This window comes from Gorilla gorilla, chromosome 11 (genome assembly GCF_029281585.2).
Source record: "Gorilla gorilla gorilla isolate KB3781 chromosome 11, NHGRI_mGorGor1-v2.1_pri, whole genome shotgun sequence".
NCBI classification, from domain to species: domain Eukaryota; kingdom Metazoa; phylum Chordata; class Mammalia; order Primates; family Hominidae; genus Gorilla; species Gorilla gorilla.
The window spans coordinates 133,688,029-133,705,980 of NC_073235.2; the positions used below are offsets into that span (position 1 = coordinate 133,688,029).

The 17,952-nt window shown below is 45.9% G+C and overlaps 1 long non-coding RNA gene across 2 annotated transcripts; it reads right to left on the reverse strand.

The window, feature by feature from the left end:
* Nucleotides 1-707: 707 nt before the first annotated feature.
* On the reverse strand, nt 708-15,290 carry LOC129531974 (uncharacterized). 2 transcript variants are annotated; one of them, XR_010129718.1, is made up of 3 exons: nt 14,787-15,290; nt 11,537-13,913; nt 708-811 (listed from the first exon to the last, which is right to left on the reverse strand). It is a non-coding gene; the product is annotated as an uncharacterized lncRNA (long non-coding RNA). The 2 variants fall into 2 exon arrangements; XR_010129717.1 differs by lacking the exon at nt 708-811 and adding an exon at nt 9,696-9,812.
* Between the last annotated feature and the right edge of the window lie 2,662 nt (nt 15,291-17,952).

Below are 17,952 nucleotides of genomic sequence, written 5' to 3' on the forward strand. Positions count from 1 at the left end.
TATGATTCCACTTAAAGAGGTACCTAGGGTAGTCAAATGCATAGACATAGAAATTAGGATTGTGGTTGGTTGCCAGGAGCTGGGGGTAGGGGGGGATGGGGAGTTGGTGGTGGTTGTACTAGGTGAACATAACTTAATTCCACTGAACTCAACACTTAAAGTGGTTACAATGGTGAATTTTAGGTTATGTCTATTTTACCACAATTTTTTAAAATAATTTAAAATCCATGATAAATAGAGTGACCATATAATTTATTGTCTAAACTGGGACACTTTGGGCAATGAAAGTGGATGCTTTTAATAACTACACCTCGATCCTAGGGGTTAAAGAGACTGTCCTAGGTAGCCTAGGGGGTTCCCCAAAATAGTCACTTCTCCACTTACTTCAGTTGAAAGTGTCTTCTTCGCCTGGCAAATATTCAGTACAGTAGCTATGGAAGAAATGTCACCATGAACAGTGCCAAGATATAATTATTCCTGTTCTGGAATGTCAAACTTTAACATTTTGGCCACTATATTCTCTTTTGATCACATTGTCACAATAATTTTGGGATAAAGTGGATGTATCCAGAAGTCCATTCTATGTTGGGACACTTGGCATTGCTCCGTGCTTGCGTGGGGGTGGCACCTTTACCTCCCTGCCTCCATCCTCCCCTTCCCTCCCACTGTCCTCTCCACCTATCCTTTCCGGTAGGTCTTACACAAATGGCCCCTCCTCTATCCTGTCTTTCCTGATCCACCCTGTGGCATTTCTCCACTTCCAAACTTCTCTGGTGCTTTTACTTGGCGTCAGGATGACGTGCGATAAGACCTGGATTAATTGGTTAATGTTAATAACATCTGCTTGACTGCCAATCCTGAAAAATACTGTACTTAACATCATCAACCAGCCATAGGGAAACCACCTTGGACCTCCCCATGTAAACTACTTTGGGCAGTGCCTTGGGTTTTTCAAGAGTTTGTCAGGCACTTGAGGTTGAGGCCCGAAGAAAGAATATTATTTGATTCTTAGCCATGGTGGGAACCAACATTTATCTAAGTGTTTTTCATAGACAGGAAGTGGTAATTCTCACCCTCCCTGATCTGGGCTCTGACTCACTGGGGTGCCCCAGCTTCTGGGCCTGGGCTCACTGGTGGTAGCCAGCTGACCTGAGCATCAGAGTGAGATGTGTGCCTGAAAAATTCCCCTGGTGGGGCTGGTCGTGAAAAGTGCTGTTCTCCTCATTCATGTGGTTTTGTCAGGATGCCCGGATTCCACAGGCCCGGGCCAGTTATTTTGAGCACACAAATCACTTTAAAAGACCCCTAAAGGTCACTGGTCCCAAGGATTATTTCACCCCCTCACCACAGTTAATGTCATCTCCCCCACCTCTGTTTTTCTGTATTCCCATAACACATTTTGAGTGTGGCTATGTGATGTAAAAAGCTGTTTTTATGCAAATGTTCAGGGTAACATCATGCATAGTGTCTTAGTTCATCTTCTGCTGCTATACCAAAATACCACAGACTGGGTAATTTACAAAGCACAGACATTTATTTGGCTCATGGTTCTGGAGCTGGGAAGTCCAAGAGCGTGGTGCTGGCATCTAGTGAGGGCCATCCCATGGCAGAAGGCATCACATCGTGAGAGAGAACACATGTGAGAGGAAGCAAAGAGGGGCAGAATTCCCTGATTTTATATCTAAGTCACTCCTGTGACAGCTAATCCAGTACCCCAATAATGGCCTGAATCCACTCATGAGAGCTATGTTCCCATGACCTAATCACCACTTAAACGTGCCACTTCTCAACATTGTTGCATTGGCAATTAAGTTTCCAACACATGAACTTTGGGGGACACATTCAAACCACAGCACTTAGAATATAACAGGACTGCCCCCCTACAGCCATGAATCCCTTGGGTCACCAAGTTAATGTAACAATAACAAAGTCTAATATTATTTACAAGAAATTGGAAGCTTTAAGTAGCCTCGTGAAGCCAAAGGGCAGCATTAGAGCATATCTTTTGACACCCGAAACTTGTGTCAAAAAGGGTATTAACAGTTGACCGCTTCACACCCACGAGGATGACTATAATTTTTTAAATGGAAAATAACCATTGGCAAGGATGTGGGAAAACTGGAACCCTCCTACTTTGCTTGTGAAAATGTAAAATGGTGCAGCTGATGTGGAAATCAATTTGTTGGTTCATCAAAAATTTAAACATGGGGCCAGGTGCAGTGGCTCACGCCTGTAATCCCAGCACTTTGGGAGGCCAAGGCAGGCAGACCACGAGGTCAGGAGTTCGAGACCAGCCTGGCCAACATTATGAAACCCCGACTCTACTAAAAATACAAAAATTAGCCTGGAGTAGTGGCACATGCCTGTAGTCCCAGCTACTCAGGAGGCTGAGGCACAAGAATCGCTTGAACCCGGGAGGCAGAGGTTGCAGCGAGCTGAGATCACGCCACTGCACTCCAGCCTTGGTGACAGAGTGAGACTTCATCTCAAAAAAAAAAAAAAAAAAAAAATTTAAACATGGAGTTTCCGTATGACCCAGAAGTCCCATTTCTAGTACGTACCCAGAAGAATAGAAACACAGGTTAAAACAGTGACCAAAATGTAAAAACAGCCCAGCTGTCCATAAGCTGTAAATGGATAAACTAGACGTAGTACATTCATAAAACGGAATATTTCATCATAAAAAGAAGGCAGTACCAACGCATGCTGCAGCTTGGATGAAACTAAGTGAAAGAAGCCAGACGCAGAAGGACACATATTGTATGATTTCACATGTATGAAATATCCAGGATAGGCAAATCCATTCGAGATGGAAAGTAGGTTGGTGGTTGCCAGGGCCTGGGGGAAGGGGAAATGGGGCGTGGTTTTTTAATGTGTATGAGGTTTCCTTTGGGGGTGATAAAAATGTTATGGTTGAATGAGACAGTGAATGTACTGAAGCCACTGGATGTACACTTTAAAATGGTTAAAGTGGGCCGGGCGCGGTGGCTCTGCCTGAAATCCCAGCACTCTGGGAGGCCGACGCAGGTGGGTCGTCTGAGGTCAGGAGTTCAAGACCAGCCTGGCCAAAACGGCGAAACCCCACTTCTACCAACAATACAAAAATTAGCTGGGCATGGTGATGCATGCCTGTAATCCAAGCTACTCGGGAGGTTGAGGCAGGAGAATCGCTTGAACTCGGGAGGCCAAGGTTACAGTGAGTCGAGATTGTGCCACTGCACTCCAGCCTGACAGAGCGAGACTCTGTCTCAAAAAAAAAAAAAAAGAAAGAAAGAAAGAAAGAAAGAAAGAAAGAAAGAAAGAAAGAAAGAAAGAAAAATAAATGGTTAAAGTGGCAAATTTTATGCTATATAAATTGTGCCTTAATTTTTGAAAAGTATACACTTTGAGTGAGGCAAGTGTTTGGCACAGAAACCACTTCTCTCCTGGCAACACTTCATAATCCTCCAGTGGCAAAGCCCCTCTCTGCAAACCCATCTCTCAAGTCACGCACATCCCAAGAGACACAAGAACACTAGAGGCCAGACAGGAGGGGACAGCCTGCATTGTGTCCTTCACCCTTATTTGGACCTTCGACCTATTGCCTTCTCACACTCTCAGAATCCAGAGTTCATGCCAGTTCAAAAGGAGCCGGTATCATGGAGACTGGGGCTCAGAAACCAATACCCCCAAATATGGCTCTGTGACATGCTGAACTGAAGAAGAAGCCACAAGATTTCTCTGACCTCCCCCAACCCCCGCCTCTGTCTCAGTCTGTCTCTCGCAAAGCACAGAATGAGGTTGTTCTCTGAAGTTCCCTTATCTGCCTAAGCCCAGACTCACTAAAGAAGAAAACAATTACTCCTGGTCCCTTCCTAAATTTTCATGAACTGAACTCATATCCAGGAAGAAAGACTGACATCTATCAACACAGCTAGGCAGACTTTTGTCACAAACCGTTGTATACTCTGCAGGCACAATAGACTTTGTCCCAGGCCATTGTATGTTCTTCAAGCCCATTGAATTTCTCTAAAAATCACTTAAACTAAAATCATCCACACTTCCCCATCTCCCTTTCCCCTAAGAAGAAGGGTATATAAGCATATGTACCCCGCTGGGTTATCGAATAATCACTCTGCTACAGTTCCCCATGCTTGACACGTTAAAATAAATTCATAGTGTTTTATCTAATTAACCTGCCTTTTGTGAGTTGATTTTTGTGCAAACTTTCTGAGAGCGAAGGGGAAGTTTTCATGGGTATTGCATGGTCTTCTGAAATAACTAGCATTAATATAGACTAGACAAAAACCAACTCTGAACAGGTTCCATGTGACAGCAGAATGTTCTGAAATGGGAAGGAATGAATGTGAGCATGAGAGGTCTGTGTGAACGGATAATGAGGTTTGGGGTAAGATGCAAAGGAGGATATATATTATACTATCTTTCATATGGAAAGAAGAGAAAATGAATACATGTATGTGTTATTTTTGTGAAAAGAAATACAGTATTAAACAGACACTAATGGAAGGCATTAACCGTGGAGGTAGGAAGGAATGGGGTAGAAGGGATAGGAACGGCAGTGAGGCTTCTCTTGTATATCTTATATCACTGTCACTTTTTTTTTTTTATTTTTTCAGAGACGGGGTCTCACTCTCTTACCAAGGTTGGAGTGCAGTGGCTCACTGGAGCCTCAACCTCCTGGGCTCAAGCAATCCTCCTGCTTCAGCCTCCCAGTGGCACACGCCACTTTACCCAGCTATTTATTTATTTATTTATTTATTTATTTATTTATTTATTTATTTATTTATGTTTGTAGAGATGAGGTCTTCCTACGTTGCCCAGGCTAGTCTCAAACTCCTGGGCTCAAACAATTCTCCCACCTCAGCCTCCCAAAGTGCTGGGATTACAGGTGTGAGCCACTATTCTCAATCCATTTTTACTTTTTAACCACATAAATGTTTCACGTATTTTAAAAATAAAATTAAACGTTAAAAAGGTGGGATAAAGAATACCCTACAATAGAATGCAAAAGAAGGAAATCAAACTGATAACGCCTCAAACTGATACCACAACCACACAGAGCAAACACTCTGATTGTGGAGAAGGATCTGTTCTAAGAACAGAAGAACTACAGAAAAACTTCTATTTAGTATGTTTACTGTTAGCAGTAATATTGGTCTTGTAATTCTGAAACTCTTTTGTGCATGCATAGTGGAAAGCAAATAAGCAAATATATATTTTACTGAAGGGGAAAAAAGATACTAGTAGTCAGTAAAGAAGTGAAAGAAAAACTGTAATGTTAAATTTGAGTAGGAAATATCAGTTTGAACTTGTAATTTTTTTTTAAATGAGTTTTCTAATCCTGTCCACTGAATGACAGGCAAGTAGCAATGATCACATATATTACCAGGTTCTTTCTTTTTCTATACCATTCACCACTAAAGGCACCAGGGCTCGTTAGAGAAATGGTAGATTCTAGGTCAGGGGTGAAAATATACAACGTGAGCATGGAATCTCTTGTCACACCAGAAAGCAAAACAGTTTTGGAAGATAAATGTGATCATGTCAAAAGGATTCAGGAGCTGACCTGAGGGCTCCCACTGCTCAAATATGGGATAATTTGAACATCAAAATGAATAACTGTAGTTTCAATTATAGTATTTTTAAAACTCCACGAACCCACAGTGATTAATTTTTTTAATATAGTGGGATTTGGAAATTCTTACAGAAAAATGGCCAGCTAGTAAATGTAGCAGGAATAAAAGAATGAAAAACTACCATTTTGCAACCTCCAATGTAATGCTTCCTTCAGGTAAGCATCACCAAGAGTTGCCAAAACTGTTGGGTGACTTGGATATTCAGTTAATCCTGTGACCATGTGAAGATTCTACAAATTACTTACAAAAGGGGAAGCAGAGTGAGGATTAGTGATCAAACTCAGAATGACCAAGAGTGGCTGACATTATGTACTCCAGATGTGATGCCTGACATTATTTACTCCAGATGTGATACTGACATTATGTACTCCAGATGTGATACCTGACATTATTTACTCCAGATGTGATACCTGACATTACTTACTGCAGAAGTGATACTGACATTATTTACTCCAGATGTGATGCCTGACATTATTTACTCCAGATGTGATGCCTGACATTATTTACTCCAGATGTGATGCCTGACATTATTTACTCCAGTTGCGATACTGACATTATTTACTCCCGATGTGATACCTGACGTTATTTACTCCAGATGTGATACTGATGTTTTTTACTGCAGATGTGATACCTGACATTATTTACCCCAGATGTGATGCCTGACATTATTTACTCCAGATGTGATAACTGACATTATTTACTGCAGATGTGATACTGACATTATTTACCCCAGATGTAATGCCTGACATTATTTACTCCAGATGTGATACTGACATTATGTACTCCAGATGTGATAACTGACATTATTTACTCCAGATGTGATACCTGACATTACTTACTCCAGGTGTGATACTGACATTATTTACTCCAGATGTGATACCTGACATTATTTACTCCAGATGTGATAACTGACATTATTTACTCCAGATGTGATATTGACATTATTTACTCCAGATGTGACACTGACATTATTTACTCCAGATGTGATACTGACATTATTTACTCCAGATGTGATAACTGACATTATTTACTCCAGATGTGATACCTGACCTTGTTTACTCCAGATGTGATGCCTGACATTATTTACTCCAGATGTGATACTGACATTATTTACTCCAGATGTGATACTGACATCATTTACTCCAGATGTGATACTGACGTTTACTCCAGATGTGATACTGACATTATTTACTCCAGATGTGATACTGACATCATTTACTCCAGATGTGATACTGACATTTACTCCAGATGTGATACTGACATTATTTACTCCAGATGTGATACCTGACATTATTTACTCCAGATGTGATACTGACATTATTTACTCCAGATGTGATACTGACATTATTTACTCCGGATGTGATGCCTGACATTATTTACTCCAGATGTGATGCCTGACATTATTTACTCCAGATGTGATACTGACATTATTTACTCCAGATGTGATACCTGACCTTGTTTACTCCAGATGTGATACTGACATGATTTACTCCAGATGTGATACTGACATCATTTACTCCAGATGTGATACTGACATCATTTACTCCAGATGTGATACTGACATTTACTCCAGATGTGATACTGACATTATTTACTCCAGATGTGATACCTGACATTATTTACTCCAGATGTGATACTGACATTATTTACTCCAGATGTGATACTGACATTATTTACTCCGGATGTGATGCCTGACATTATTTACTCCAGATGTGATGCCTGACATTATTTACTCCAGATGTGGTACTGACATTATTTACTCCAGATGTGATACCTGACCTTGTTTACTCCAGATGTGATACTGACATGATTTACTCCAGATGTGATACTGACATCATTTACTCCAGATGTGATACTGACATCATTTACTCCAGATGTGATAATGACATTTACTCCAGATGTGATACTGACATTATTTACTCCAGATGTGATACCTGACATTATTTACTCGATGTGATATTGACATTATTTACTCCAGATGTGATACTGACATTATTTACTCCAGATGTGATACCTTACATTATTTACTCCAGATGTGATACTGACATTATTTACTCCAGATGTGATACTGACATTATTTACTCCAGATGTGATACTGACATTATTTACTCCAGATGTGATACTGACATTATTTACTCCAGATGTGATACTGACATTATTTACTCCAGATGTGATAACTGACATTATTTACTCCAGATATGATACTGACATTATTTACTCCAGATGTGATACTGACATTATTTACTCCGGATGTGATACCTGACATTATTTGCTCCAGATGTGATGCCTGACATTATTTACTCCAGATGTGATATTGATATTATTTACTCCAGATGTGATACGGACATTATTTACTCCAGATGTGATACTGACATTATTTACTCCAGTTGTGATGCCTGACATTATTTACTCCAGTTGTGATGCCTGACATTATTTACTCCAGTTGTGATGCCTGACATTATTTACTCCAGATGTGATACTTGACTGAGAAGTCTACAGTGGCACCTATGCAGTACAGAACTCTGGCCAAAGATATTCAACCTGCATCTAATCTTGTGTAAGCAACCAGATTAACCCACATATGGGACACTCTACAAGACAACTGTCCTGGACTCTTTATCAAAAACTAATTTCACATAAACAAAGAACAATAACAACAATAAAAAGGTGAAAGGCTGTTTCAGATGAAAAGAGACTGAAGAGCCATAACAACCAAATATCACACATGATCTTGATTGGATCCTGGATAGGAAAAAAAAAAATCCAGCGTTAAAAGCTCTTCCGGGGACAATTGTAGAGATTTGAATACAGATAGTACACTGGGTGCTATTACGGTTGTGATCATGGTATTGTGGTTTTGTGGGAGAATATCCTTATTAGGAGATGCTGAGATATCTAGAAGTGAAGTGTCAAGATGTCAGCAACTTTCTTTCAAATTGCTCAGCAAAATAAAAGTATGTGGAAATATACAAAGACAGAGAGAGACCAAGAGAGACAAAGCAATTGTGGCAAAATGTTAACAGTTGGAGAATCCAGGGTAAGTTCATTGTACTCTTCTTTGAACTTTTCAGAATGTTTGAAAATTTCAAAATAAAATGTGAGGGGGAGGGGAGGGAATTGCAGGGTGGATAGAGAAGGTTGGGATAGAGCTAGCTGCCAGACCCAAAGCATCTGCCACCAACACAGGGAGTTTAAAATGGCCCTCTAAATTACAATAGACTCATCTTCGTTTTGAAATCTTCCTAGGACGGGTGCAGAGGCTCATGTCTGTAATCCCAGCTACTCAGGAGTCCGAGGCACAAGAATCACTTGAACCTGGGAGGCGGAGGTTGGCGTGAGCCTCGATCATGCCACTGCACTCCAGCTGGGGTGACAGAGCAAGACTCTGTCTCAAAAAAAAAAAAAAAAAAGAAAAAAGAAAAGAAAAACAGAAATCTTCCTAAAAGGGAGAGAAAGCTATACTACACTTTCCTTGAACCTCAAAGCCCCCACTGCTTGTAGAAACTTTGAACCCAGTACCCACTGGAAAATAATGAATGGGAAACACACCTGGTAAACACAGTCCAGGTAGAGAGGAAGAGCCTCCCAATGCCCCCAGTCCTGGGTAGGAATCACCAAACCCTACCCCCCAGTTACCAGGCCTGTGAAGCCTCTTGCTTGTCCCAGGTTTGCACTCTTATGGGGAGGGGTGGGGAGAGCCCATCTACCACGCCCGTGTGTCTCCTGTCTTATCATCCAGGACATTCTTACCTGGACCTCAGGCACTACTGGGGAAGGCTTTATTCCTTTTCAACACCATCCTCACTCAAAACTGCATTCCTTCATTCATTTGCTTATTTATTCAATTATTTGGCAAGTATTTATTGAACACCAGTGATGCACGAGGCACTGTTTTAGGAACCAGGGACACGACAAGGAATAAGCAGCCGTGGCATCTGTCTTCTGCGGAGCTCACAGGCAAACTGCAACTGTGACAAGTACCACAAAGGGGAGGAACAAGGTGCCCATCAAAGCTGGTGGCATTTGTGTGACAAGCAGGAAATACAATCAACAGGCTTTGGGGACGGGCTGGGTTTGGTGGACGATGAGAAGGAGTGTCAAGAGACACTCCCAGGGTTCTGACAAGTATAACTGGACAGGCAGTGGTGGTCTTCACCAGGACATCCTGGAAGAGGCCTGCAGTGGAGAAGGAGGCGACTCACACCCATGCAGGCCACGGGAGCACAGGTCAGGCACGGAAAGGAGAGGCCTGGGATGTGGTGTGGGTGGGTGGATTGTCTGTGGATAGGTGGTTATGGAAGTTATGTGTAGCAGGGGCCTGTTTTGCGCCTCCATCAGAAACTTCTGCCACTCCCAGGAGGACCACACAGAAGGTCTTCAGTCTCATGCAATTTCCTTTGATTTTGCTCATCTTTGTGCTCAGGAGCAGATCTGGGCCGCATCCTATCCCCCAGGTGACAAGGCTCATCTGGCCTGCTAGCCAGGAGGGTGCCTTTCCTTTGCCTCCAAAAGCAAAGTGGTGGGGGTGGGGGAGGGAACAGCTTGGCAACACAGATACACGTGCACACACACACGCACTCATATGCCTTATCTTTTTCTTTTAGGATTTGCTACCCTAGAGGTGTCTGATTAGCTTTATAAAGGTTAGAGATCATTTTATTTTGCCTAAATTTAGTCAAGGGAAAGCCCAGTGCAATTGGCCCTCAGTTACCCCCTGGTTCCACATCCAAGATTTCAATCAACCATGGATCAAAAATATTTGAAAAAAGAAAAGCAATTTAAAAATAACAACAGGCCATACACAGTGGCTCACACCTGCCATCCCAGCACTGTGGTGGGAGGATCACTTGAGGCCAGGAGTTTGAGACCAGCCTGGACAACACATAATGAGATCACAGCTCTACAAAAACCAAAAAAACAAAAATTAGCCAGGTGTGGTGGCACGAACCTGTAGTCCCAGCTACTCGGCAGGCTGAGGTGGCAGGATAGCTTGAGTCCAGGAGTTTGAGGCTGCAGTGAGCCATAATCATGTCACTACACTCCAGCCTGGGCAACAGACTGAGACCTCATCTCCAAATTTTTTTTTTTAATAATAGCAACAATAGGCCAGGCACGGTGGCTCACATCTGTAATCCCAGCTCTTTGGGAGGCCGAGGTGGGAGGATCATGAGGTCAAGAGATCGAGACCATCCTGGCCAACATGGTAAAACCCCCATCTCTACTAAAAATACAAAAATTAGCTGGGCGTGGTGGCATGCACCTGCAGTCCCAGCTACTCAGGAGTCTGAGGCAGGAGAATCGCTTGAACCTGGAAGGCGGAGGGTACAGTGAGCCAAGATCATGCCACTGCACTCCAGCCTGGCGACAGAGCGAGACTCTGTCTCAAAATAATAATAATAAATAACACAAATTTTAAAACTAATACAGTACAATAACTATTTACACAGCACTTACATTGCATTAGGTATTACAAATAATCTAGAGATGATTTAAAGTATACAGGAGAATGTGCATAGGTTATTTACAAATACTATGCCATTTTATATCAGAGACTTGGACATCCTTGAATTTTGGTACCTGCAGGAGTCCTGGAACCAAACCCTTTAGGATACTGAGGGACAGCTATACTTGCCCCGGAAAATGGAACCCTTCCCCCAACTCCCATCCCCCACAGTCTCCTAAAAACAAGACATTTTTGGTACAAGTATATTTTATGTGGAACGTATCAACAGGATGGAGTCCCACTTCCAGATGGACACAGGGCAATACGGAGCACAACAGGGCATGTGTGGAAGAAGTGTCCTGGGGGTACAAACCCTTGGGAATTAAAAATGGGATTGGGAGGTGTATTTGTTCCTAGGGGCTCCCGCAGCAGATGACCTCAAACAGCAGAAACTTACTCTCTTACAGCTCTGATGGGCCAAGGGTCCAAGATCAAGGTGTCAGCAGGGCCACACTCCCTCTGGAGGCTCTAAGAAGAGTCTGCTCCTGCCTCTTCCAGGCCATCCTGGCTTGTGGCTGCAACTCTCAAGTCGCTGCCTCTGCCTTCACGTGGCCTTCTCCTCTTCCATCTCTGTGTCTCTCCTCTGCACGTCTCATATAAGGACATTCATCCTGGGATTTACAATCCATCCAAGATAATGATCCCAAGAATCATTTCATCTCAAGGTCTTTAACTTGAACCGGGCACAGTGGCTCATGCCTGTAATCTCAGCATTTTGAGAGGCCGAGGCAGGTGGGTCACTTGAGCCCAGGAGTTCAAGACCAGCGTGGGCAACTTAGGGAGACCTCATCTCTACAAAAAATACACACAAAAAATTAACCAGGAGTGGTGGTGTGCAACCCTAGTCCCAGCTACTCGGGAGGCTGAGGCCAGAGGATCGCTTGAGCCTGGGAGGTTGAGGCTGCAGTGAGCCGTGATTGTGCCACTGCCTTCCAGCCTGGATGACAGAGCGAGACCCTATCACACACACACACACACACACACACACACACACACACGTACACACATGATCCTTAAGACCAGCCTGGGCCACATAGGGAGCTCCACATGCAGCAGGTGCTCATTCAATGTTGTAAATTACATTTGTAAAGACGCTTTTTCCAAATAAGGTCACTTACATTTGCAAAGACCCTTTTTCCAAATAAGGTCACACTTCTGGGTCCCAGGAATTATAATGTAGATGTATCTTTTGGGGGGCCACCATTAGACGCACTACAGTATGAGACTTTCACAGACCATGGGGGACAGGAGGCAGCGGTTAAGCTTTGTTTCTTTCTGACTTGGCAATGGCGCCCTGTGGTGACGGCCACTCATACTGGAACTGTGCTGAGAAACCCATCCCTCCCTCCAGCTCTCACTGCCGAAGAAAATAGGCATTCTGAGAAATGCTAGTGGGCCCCAACCCCTTCCTGGCCACGCAAGCGACCCCCTCTTCAGGGCCTATTTCCAAGCCCCCTGCTTTGAGGCCCATGCCGGTCATCCCAGATCCCAGCTGCCTCACTCTCCATTGAGTCCTATGACCTTGAGCCTTGATTTCACTTGTTCAAACCCTTCATAAGCATTTGCTGGCTGTCCAATGTACTTTGGACCCCAGGCTTATGAGAAAACTCATTTGGCAATTAATCCTACTCTCACCTTGGACCGGTTCTGCAAAGTCCCAGATTCTTGTGGGGAGAGTGGGCGTTTCAAAAGCGTAGAGAAGCTAACAAGCCTCTCGCCAAAACCACCCTCAAAGATCACCTATAAACCACCAGAAGCCAGGACCTTGAAGCTCAAAAGCAAAAATCCGCTTGTTACCTAGCCTTGCAGGGAGAGGATCCCTGGCCCTGGGGCAGGTCTACTTTGGAGATGAAGGGAGGGAGGGAGGAGGGAAATGGATTTGTTACAGAGATTTCGATCTTTTCTTCCTTCACCTCCGGATTTTATAAGTGGCTTTCCTGGACTAAGCCACAGTCATGTGTGTGGCGATCTACTGTATGTTATTCTCTTGGATGAGCTGCCTTGAGAACAAGGCTCCTGAGGGCAGAAAGAAGCTGCCCTATCTCCCTGTGAGTGGGTCACAGGGTAGCCTGTGCAAGGCTGGGCAGGGCAGGTGCTGGATAAAGTCACTGGGGGAGAGGGGAGGAAGGGGGCGGGAGGTCCACGCCTGTGGGTCCCACGACTCAGGCGACCCCTTAAGGGACTGCTGTCACCAAGAGGAATACTGGGGTGAGCTTTCCCACCTCGCCACCCAGATCCGTTGTCCCCTCTGGGCCACGCGTGTGTCCAAAGCCATGACAGGGACAGACAAAGGCCCACGCCATGTGGGCCCACACTCGTTTCTGGGGCTGAGTCCTGTGCCCAGCGCCTGACACAGCTCCACGCCCAGCTGCTGCTCATTCAATGCTGAATGCCTCAGACAATCTTCAGGCCTGCCATCCTCAGCCAGGGCCTTGAGAGTTCCCTTATTAGTCAGGTTTCCCCAGAGAAACAGAACCAATGGGATGTGGACAGGGAGAGAGAGAGAGGGAGAGACAGAGGAAGAGAGAGAGGTTGATTTTAAGGAACCGGTTCACTGATCGTGGAGGCCGGTAAGCCCACATCTGCAGGGTAGGCCTGGGCGCTGGGGAACCAGGAAGAGCTGATGCTGCAGTTCTAGTCCCAAAGCCTTCTGCTGACAAATCCCCCCTCTCAGGAATGTTTTTCTTTTCCAAGGTGAGGAAGAGGTGGGAGGTGAAGGGTGAGGGTCAATCTTTGTCTTCAGGTCTTCAACAGAGGGAGCAGGACCCGCCCGCCTGGTGAGGTAATTTGCTTTACTCAGCACTCATCCACTGATTCAGATGTTACTCTTATCAAAAAATACTTTCCCAGATACATCTAGAATAATGGCTGATCAAATATCTGGGTACCATGGTCCAGCCAAATTGATGCATAAAATTATCCTCCCACTTCCCCGCCCCTGGCCCCTCCAAGGCCCTCCGGGGTTCTCCGGGAGTCTGGCTCTCCATCTCCTCCTCTTTGCCCTCCGGCTTCCAGGCTGGGCGACCCTGAGGCTCTTCCCTGCCCTGTTCTACCCAAAGGGGCCTCAGGGGCTTGAATTCCTCCTTCTTGGACCTTTTTCTCTTTCCAGTCAGTGGATCCCATCACTTTGAGGGCTCCTGGAATGACATTTTCCCCAAGAAGCCTCTCCTGTATAAAACTGGGGGTTGTTGGCTGTGCCCAGAGGATGGGGGTGGCTTCCCTGCCCTCTCCACCCCCCAAACCCCTGCCCTCTTCCCCCTGCATCACTGCCGGGCTGGACTGGGGTTGGGAGTTGGGGGAATATAAGCCCTGGATTGGGCGCCCTTATCTTGCTTTAATTTCCTCTAGAGCTCAGCGCCATGTAAGATTATAGTAGTGGCCGACCTTGTTTACTCTTTCCTACCTGAGTATAAACTCCAGGAGGCAGGGACTTCATCCCCAGAGCCTAGCCCAGGACCTGCACACGGAGGCACTCAGGGTGTTTGTTGATTGAATGAAAAACGTTCACTGAACACCTCTGTTGTGCCGCGCACACTGTGCCAGGGCGTGGACGAAAGCTCAGCTGCCCAGGCCATTGACTATTTCTGAGCATTTCCACTCTCACGTTGTACACCCCTCATTTCTCTCTTCCTGGAGGGGCTCCCTACCTGAGCGCGGGAATCATCTTCCTTCCTCTCTCCTGGAGTCTGCCTGACTTGGTGTCCCAAGACAGGGACTGGGTCCCCTTTGAGCCCCTGGAGGAATGTGAACTGAGCCGATGAGGAGATGCCTCCTGTCTACTTGGAGGAAAGGGACCGGGACACACAGAGGCGCAGGGGGCTGAACCCTCGGTTCCAGCCCCGAGAACTCATCCGGAGTCACGCGGTTCCGGGACTTTGCAGAGGAAAGGGGCGCGGGATGTGCTTTGGGAATAGAATTCCACCTTTGCACCCGGCTCAGCACCTGTCCTGCCCCCCGGAGATTCCTTGAGTCCACGTGGATCCGAGAGGAGAAGCTGTTGATCATTTCCTGTCCGCTGAGGCTGTGATCCCCGGCCGACCGGACCGGTAGCCCGGCAGCGCCTCCTGGTGGCCGGTGACGCTCAGCCAGCGCCGGGAATCGCCGCCCAGGCCAAGGACCAGAATCAGGAGCAGGATCAGGGCCAGGGCCAGGGCCAGGGCCAGCACGGGAGGCAGATTTATCCCGGTGCACACTTCTAACTTATCCCTCCTACACAAGGTAGGACTCCGGCTTCTTTCCCTTTTCTGTGTATTTCAAAAGGAATGCACATTGAGCATAAAAAATATATGTAAACAAAAAGAAGCCCCCAGTCAAAGCTGTGATACTGTGTCCTGGCAGGACCAGCCAGGCCTCGGTCTCAATCCCAGACCTGCCATCTACCAGCTGACTGAATCTGAACAAGACGCTTAACTCTCCGAGCCACAGTTTCTGCATCTGCAGCCTGGGAATGGTGTGCTCTCCATTGCTGGGTTGTGTATAGATGACCTATGTACCCAGCACCTAGGAGAGCCCCGACTGATGGGGGCAATTCTTATTAGACACAAAGGAGAATCTGTTAAATGTCCTTCAGTTTCTGCTCAGGTGTTCCCAGGGGGTGAGAGATGTTCCCAAAGATATAACTGCCTGCCTGATCGCCCAAGCAGAGACTGTATTTCCCAGACTTTCTGGCAGCCAGAGTTGGTCACAGGGCTACTTCTGGTCCATGGAATGTGGCTGGAAATGATGTGTCCAACTTCCGAGTCACGCCCTGCAAAGGAGGTTGTTTCCCCTCCATTCTGCTTTTCCATCTTCCTGCTGGCTTGGAAGTGGACGGTCCTGGATCAGCTGCCCTGGAGAAAGGAAAGGAAGCCACATGTTGAGGATGGCAGAGCCTTCCTGACACCCCAGAACCACTGACATCTGCAGAAATAAATATTCCTAACCCAACGTGTCTCTGGATCTCTTTGTTACACCAACTTAGATATAATCGTGGCGTTTCAAGTGTATGCCCAGGAGTCTTGGTATTCATTCTGAACACCAGCTGACAGAGCTTCTGCCTTTAGTTACACTTCTTACCTTTAGTGTCTCCCCCCACCCCACCATACACAAATAAAAAGCCCCTGCAAGGGCTGAACCCAGGGAACCCTAGGGATGGCTTAACCCCAGCCTGGTCATCCCCTCCCTGAGGTCACACTGAGGCTGGCAGCCCTGCCATCTGGATCATCCCCTCCCTGAGGTCGCACTGAGATTGGTAGCCCTGCCACCTCTCTCTGCTCCTCTCCCCGTTCTGTGGCTTCCGTGTGCCAGGGGCTGATTAAAGGTAGTCCAACGTGTCAGACAGTTAGTACAAGGGTTCTTCAATGACTGTCCAACTGCAGGTTGAACTGACAATGAACAAGACAGCACACTGGGGCTCCTTTACCCCAGTCGGGAGGGACAGACTAGCTCAAATCCATGTTTTGGGAGTCTGGAACCTCTATTCCTTCCTGGTACTCCCCAGTTTAGGATATTTTGATAAAAGCTGGTTTAGAGAAGGCAAAGAGCAAGCCCCAGCCCCAGGTAGGGCCTCCTACCTCCCCTAGTAATCTCAAGCTTCAGACTCCCACACTAGGGTAAACCTGTGGAAAGGCCAATTCCTGTATGGTGAAGTTGGCAGGTCTAATGTATCTTGGATGAAAGTCTAGCATCCATCTTTCTTTTTTTTTTTTTTTTTTTTTTTTTTAGACCAAGTCTGCCCAGGCTGGAGTGGCAGGCATCTGTAGTCCCAGCTACTTGGGAGGCTGAGGCAGGAGGATCACTTGAACCTGGGGGGGTGGAGCTCACAGTGTGCCAAGATCACGCCACTGCACTCCAGCAGACTTGTTTAGTTTACTCTGTTTTTGAGACTTAGGCTCGCTCTGTCGCCCAGGCTGTAGTGCCCTGGCGTGATCTTGGCTCACTGCAACCTCTGCCTCCCCAGTTCAAGCGATTCTCCTGCCTCCGCCTCGGGAATAGCTAGAACTACAGGCACACCACCAGGCTCGAGTAATTTTTGTATTTTTAGTAGAGATGGGGGTCTCACTATATTGCTTAGACTGGTCTTGAATTCCTGGCCTCAAGCAATCCTCCCACCTCTGCCTCCCAAATTGCTGGGCTTATAGGCGTGAGCCACCGCACCCGACTATCCTGGAGTTTTTAGCGGGATTCTAGCTCAGAGTTTTCTGTTTGACACCCTGCTTTTCAGAGTTTTTTATGTTCATATTTTTAAAAATAATTTAGCATAACTTGATAAAGCTCATTTTAAGAAAAATAACAAAGGGAACAACTTTCCCCACCGTTGGGTTTCCAGTCTCTGTGACCGTCCTTGTTCCCTCCGTACTGCCTCATCATGCCACTCTGCTCACGCCGCGTGCCGGGCAGCAAACGAGTTCTACGCTTTTTGTCTTGTTTTCCTGAGGACCTTTCCTGGCGTTTTGACAGGCCGCTGGTACCCACAGAAGCCTGGAACTGAGGGGGCCCAAAATCATCTCGGGCAACACCACCCGTTTATATCGTAATAGCGCAAGACTCCGGCGCCCGAATCACCCAGAGAGCCGACTGGCCGAGCCGGGGCCCAGCCACCCAGGCCGCCACTCTTCGCTGATTCTCAAGAGTTGCGGGTGCAATGAGATCTGGTCCACTGCTTTTTAAATGCCCCGGGTGCATAAAAATTCGCCTTACTTAGAGCCTTGGGGACGAAGATTTATCCATGGTATAAAAGGATGCACCTTTTGAAACCACAAAAGTAGAAAATGGAGAAACTGAACACAGTCGGCGTTATACCAGCGTCCAACAGCAACTTCCTATATATTAGAT